The sequence below is a fragment of the Lissotriton helveticus genome, chromosome 2_2 (genome assembly GCF_964261635.1).
Source record: "Lissotriton helveticus chromosome 2_2, aLisHel1.1, whole genome shotgun sequence".
In the NCBI taxonomy this organism is placed as follows: Eukaryota; Metazoa; Chordata; class Amphibia; order Caudata; family Salamandridae; genus Lissotriton; species Lissotriton helveticus.
This window is the reverse complement of record NC_136060.1, coordinates 35,257,809-35,263,808: the sequence shown is the minus strand read 5'-3', so window position 1 is coordinate 35,263,808 and position 6,000 is coordinate 35,257,809. Positions and strand designations below refer to the sequence as shown.

General features: G+C 50.6%; 1 protein-coding gene across 2 annotated transcripts in view; it reads left to right on the top strand.

Moving 5' to 3' along the window:
• The first annotated feature begins 2,786 nt into the window (after nt 1-2,786).
• The window catches only part of LRP2BP (LRP2 binding protein), a 339,402-nt gene continuing 336,188 nt past the window's right edge, over nt 2,787-6,000 (top strand). For both annotated transcript variants that reach the window (XM_078678933.1, XM_078678935.1), the window contains exon 1: nt 2,787-2,909. The gene's annotated coding sequence lies outside the window, so the exon portion shown is untranslated. The remainder of the gene's footprint in view (nt 2,910-6,000) is intronic.

The window sequence follows — 6,000 nt, the reverse complement described above, 5'->3', positions numbered from 1 at the left end:
GTCGATATGTAGTCGTATCTTTTTCCCCTTTAGCTTCCCTAGGCCGCTAAAGAGCGATGGGAATTCTTGTAGAATGTTATCCGCGTGTGATTGGTGGACCTGGTTGGCAAAGAATACTAGTCCTAGATCTTCAGCAGTGTGACAACTGAGGAGTGTGCCTTTCTTTCCTTCCGTGATGTGGAATCGAGCTTCGGTCGAGTATTCGCCATTGACGATGACAGTGTTGATGACTCCTCTCAGAGGTAGAGGGTCGGTGCCCCCGTAGGTGTATATGCGAGCGCTCGACGGTGCCAGCGTTGGTTTGGGCGACATCTTCTCATATTGTTCCGAGTCCATCACGTTCACGGATGCTCCTGTATCTATGAGCGCTCGCATTTCGGTTCCTTCTACCGACACGGTGCACATGGGTGGAGGCCTTCTCCTTGTGGATACCCGGCTGACGTAGAATATTACATACACTTCGTCGTCCTCGTCATCTTCGTAGTACGGCCTCCTCTCCTGAGCTTGACTGTCCGGGGGCGGACGTTCGGGTTCCAGCGATAACTGTCTCACTCTTTGTGTTACCGCTCTTCGACCATATCCTCCTCTAGACCTCGGGGCCCCGGGCCTGTATCTCCCACCTTGACACACCACTGCAAAGTGGTTCATGCGCCCGCATTTCAGGCAGGTTTTGCCTTTTGCACTGCATGTCGCATTCGTTGGATGCTCTTCCCCGCAGTATGCGCATTGGGTGTCTCGCGACTGCCACTGTCGCGGGCGATTGCTTTGCGGTCTTCTCTGTAGAGCGTCCACCCTTTCCTCTTTGATCAGCGGCATCTTGGGGGAATCCGGACGTACCATCGGGGAGCGCAGCGCCGTCTCCATCTCTTCTGCCCTTGCGTCCGAGAGCTCGTGTGATCTGGCGAGGATAAGTATCTCGTCCAAGGCTATTCCCGGTTGTCGGAGAATCAGTTTTCTGAGCAGTTTGGACCGACAACCCACGATGATTTGGTCCCGTATCTCCTCCCTCGGGTTCGTGAATGGGCAGCTGGCGGCCAAACGGCGCAGCCTGGCGTAGTACATGTCCACCGATTCCGTCTCCGTCTGCCACGCCCTCTTGAATTTGAGTTTTTCAAAATCCAGATTTAGTTGGGGGTCGAAGTGCGCGTTGAGGGCATTGACCGCCGCGTCATAATCATCTTCTCCACCCGTGTTAGGTAGGGTCTCGAACAGGTCATATATTGCAGGGCCGCCATATAGGATTAGGAGGGACCTCATGACCGTGCCATCTGTCTCTCGGGTCCCCTTGAAGTACAGGTTTAGGCGCCCCAGCCATGCCTTCCATCGGGGAGCCGCGGTCGCTGGTCGGAGGTATGGGGGCCACTCCCGTGTGCGCATGGCTGGTCACTTGCGGGCCAGGGACGAGTGGTTGGGCTGGTCCTGCGGGTCCCGGGCCTACAACTGGCGCCGTCGCTGCGGCGGCTCCCTGCGACGCGTCAGTCATCGCTGCTCGGGCGAGCACGTGTGTTCCTGGGCGGGAAAAGGACAGGGCACTTATCTAGGCGCTGGGCAGCTGAATCCTCGATAATGTTCCCCCTGTGAGAGAGACACCCCTGCCACTTCACGCGCACACACCTCCGTCGCGCCGTGGAACTCAGGCCAGGGGACTGTACATAAGGCAGGCAGGGGGCAGCACTGGGCGCTGTGGAAAGTGAGAGCCTGCCCCACGGGGCTCTGCGCATGCGCACCAACTCTTAGGTATCACTGAACAAGAGGACTCTTGTGTGGGCCAATGCTTGTTGGCTATTGGGGAGCAGTGTCCAGCTCTGACGTGTAGGAGAAGAGGCAGGGCAGACTCCGTGAAGCCGGTCCCACGCTGGCAGGATGACGAGGAGCACAATGACGGGTCCTAGAGCAGACGTGCAGCGTCGCTCTTCTTCGCCCCTCCCCCACCGGGGCAGCGCGCGCGCGGAGCAGCGCGCTCACTCGCGCAGGAGCCTAGGCCGCGAATGGTGACGCGGGCGAAAGGCTTGCGCAGACAGGGGGGGCCTAGCGAGGCCGCGGGAAAACGCCGTGCAGGCGTGGCAGAAGGACCCCACTCACCCGTCGGTGAACGCGCCGAGTCCCGCCGGCCGAACACGCTCCAGAGGAGGAGGCGCGTGGGCGGGTCTCAATCGGGCGCGGGCCGCGGTGCCACAGCAGGGACGCTGGCCGATGGTCGGAGGGTCTCTGCAAACTCCGCATCCGGAGCGGAGCAAGGTGAGGGGCCGCTGCGATACGCACGCAGCTGCTTGCATGAGGCACGCGTGAGGCCAGTACCGGCCTCGTCGCCAGTGTGGTGTGCGAGGTCTGGGCCTTGCACGTGGATACTAGGCACTAAGAAATGGACACAGAGGCTGGATAGTCGTAGGTGCCGGAAAGACCCCGAGCGGTCTTCCGCCTCTTTATTTTATACCTCGGGACGAGCCCGCCCCGAGGGTGTGTGAATGCGTGTGCGATATGGATACATTGTAGAGATGAGGCCGGGTGGCTCTCTACAGATGCCTTTTGTGTTAAACAGTCATGAAAGATTAAGCACAAATTACCTCCCAAAAAACGCTTAGCACCATAGAGGGAAATGCTTAGCAGCCAAGTACTTAAATAATGTGTTTTAAAAACCAGTCCTCACGCTTGGACTGCCTGTACTGCGGTGAAAAGCTGCCTTTTGGTTTATTGAAACTCCCTCTGCCTCTCGTCGCCAGATGGCGCTCCCCTCCATTATTCCCTGTCGGATCGCGTGTAATAATTGTTAAGCGGTCACTAGGCAACGGGTCGGCGAGGGTGAGTGGCTGGCAGCGGAGACGGTGCCGGTGGGGAGAGCTGCCGAGCGGCCACCGTGGACGAGGGGGTCACCCGTGAGAGAAACGTCCGGACCTGCCGCCGCAGCACTGGTAATTACCTAAAAGGACTCTTTGGGCGGGTAGGGTGCGGGTGCTAAGCGGTACTGAATCAAGAAGTGAGGCGTTCTCAGGTCTGATTTAAAAGCTACACTCGCACCGTGTTTTACTGAGTCCATCTCGTTTCCTGAACTCCCTAAACAGCAGTCCGAAGGGTCCCCGAGAGCTCAGCGTCATTACACACACCACATAGGTCTCACATGCAGCTCGGTAGCTGTGACGACACTTTACATGCGGAGACTTTAAGGCTCACGCTTATCAGGCGAAATCTAAAGCTACAAACCTCGGAGTACAAAGTATTATTGCATTAAAGGTAGCGTTCCTGTTTTCCGTATTAGAGCGCTGAAATCATCATTTTAATTTATGAAATGTAAACCCAGAGTTGTGAACTGTAGGGTATCTGAAATTTGGAGAATACACTGCTGGTAACTAATAGCCATGCCATGATAACTGGCCACTTGACAACCACCGACTACACCATCTACATCACCTTTCATACCAGTGGGACTTTCATCGAATACAGGGCCAGTGCTAGGATTTTTGGGGCCCTGTGTGTACATGTGCACAGATGTAAACAATTCTAGAATACTATGAGGAAGGAACAAAGTGAAGATAAACAAAGGACAAAGAAAGGCCACTCACTACACCGGGCGAGAGGTGAGGTTCCTCTAATTTGCATGTGACATCACAAGAAGTGACATCACAGGGCTATTAATCTTCTTTGGCATCGCTGAAGTGACCTAGTGTGGATGTCAGTAACATGGACGAAAAGATAAATGCCCAAATATAATAATTTTATCTATTTTAAAGCTATAGTAAGGGGATTACAGTAGTCACATTGAACAGAAAAACTAGGCACAGGTCTCACGAAGATTAATTTCCCTACTCAATGTTAACTGATTGCTTCCAGATTAGTGTATGGTAACAATTCTAGAGCATTGCGGAAACCGAATTGAATGTAATCACCATGGTAAAAAAATAGAGTATAGGGAAATAAAGATGAGTTCAAATACATGTACCTTTTCATTTTTACTTAAAAGCTTTATAAATTAAAGGTCAGAACAAAAAAAGGACAACAGACTGCACCAAACAAGGGTGAAAATCATCACTGTACTGAAAAGGCTGTTTGAAATATGAGTTTTTAGAGTTCTCACATTTATACATCATTTTATTTTTTCCTTTCATTTGGATCTTGTACTCCTGCATTTTTGATGCAGCCTGTTCCAGAATGCAAGGAAATAACAACAGGATGTACTACTTACATGTGGTATAAAGAAGCAATTTGAGACCTCTTCTGATGGGAATCTTTGATAGTGACAGTTACAGTTTTAATACAACTTTTACTGTGACTGGAAACGAAAGTTTGAAGATGCACTTATTTTGGAACCATTAGTAAAGCCAATTGTGAGGATGTGGTTTGGACATGAGAGTGTTCACTCGTGTGTGTTTGTTGCAGCAGTATATCAGTGTTGTTTAATCCTGCACCTGGGATGAGAGTTTAGGCCTTTGAATAATCTGGACAGAGAAACAATATCAGCAGTTAGGATTTGCTTCGAGACTACTGCAGAACAGCTCATTAACTTAGCTTGAAACTGGAAGCTGACCTCTTACTCATCCAGAGAAGTATTCTTATATACTCTTGGAGTCCTTAAGAAGTCCTTGCTTCGTATTGCTGCTGGGATGTTACTAAAAAGGATTCTTGCTGTGGTGGCAAACTAAGAGGGGCATTGTTGTGACAGACCCATTGTAGGGAATGCATTATGGCTGTGTCAGCAAGTGGCATTTAAAGTAGGGAGTCAGACTTCGTTTATGGGGGCTTTGCAGAAAGCTGCACTGGCTGACAGAGGTCACAAAGACGCTTTTCCCTGCAGCTCTCTTGAAGAAGGCACTGGGGATGCACTATCACACAGTTTGGTTTGGACACCTTGCCTATTGCTAAAAGACAATATGCATCTCAAGCACATCTCATGGCACTATAAGGCACTCTCTAAAACCTTACACTTAAAACAAAACATGCTACAATTTACAATTACTAGTGTGACATTCAAGTAGCAGTTGGGTGTCGTCAAAATGTCATACATATGATGTAGAGATGCTACATGTAAAGACAGGGCACACATAAAAATGTCACACATAGGCAAGGGAGTAGCATGAAAGAAAAAATATCCCCCACCTTCAACCAGCTCTTCTGGCACCAAGCATGTGAAGCCAGTCACCCTCCCCAGAAGTGCTCTTTTGTCTCATCCTAGCATCTATCCATTCATCCTTTTATCCTTCCACCCACCCGCTCTAAGTCACCATTTCTTCTTTACATTCTGTCATCCATTCATTCTTTCATTCATCATTCAGTCTTTCACCATTCTGTCTGTCCGTCCATCCGTGTGCTCATCCATCAATCCCTTCACCCTTTCATTTACCCATTCAGCCAGCCATCCTTTCACTCATCCATACATCCTATTGCTCATCTATCCATCCACACTTTCATTCCACCCTTTCCCTAATCCATCCATCCATTTCCCTTTCACACATCCACCCTTCCTTTCACCCTGACACCTTTCAGTTCACTCATCTATCCATTCCTTCACTCATCCACTCTTATATCCATCCTTTCACTCATACATCCATTATTTCACTCACCTATCCATCCATTCACTCATCCATCCATCCACCCTTTCACCCAACCATCCACGTTATGTTATGTTGTTATGTTATATCCATTTATAGTCCGCTCGGATACTCGTGAGTGTCCCGGCGCGATGCCAAAGGGGTGCTGAAAGAAGCTATCAAGCAAAGAGATGGGTCTTAAGTCTTAAGTTTCCTTTTGAACACAGCTGGGTCCTGGATACACCGCAAGGCAAGGGGGAGGGCATTCCAGGCCACAGTAGCCTTCACCACAAAAGAACTGCCCCCTAGCCTCTGAAACTTGAACCGCGGGACCTGGGCAAAGCGAAGGGACATGGATCGAAAAGCTTGTGAAGGAACATAAAAAGAGAAACGCCTATGAAGATAGAGGGGGCCACACCCGTGAAGAGCACGATGGGCCAGAGCCAGAGATTTAAACTTGACCCTGTCCACCACGGGGAGC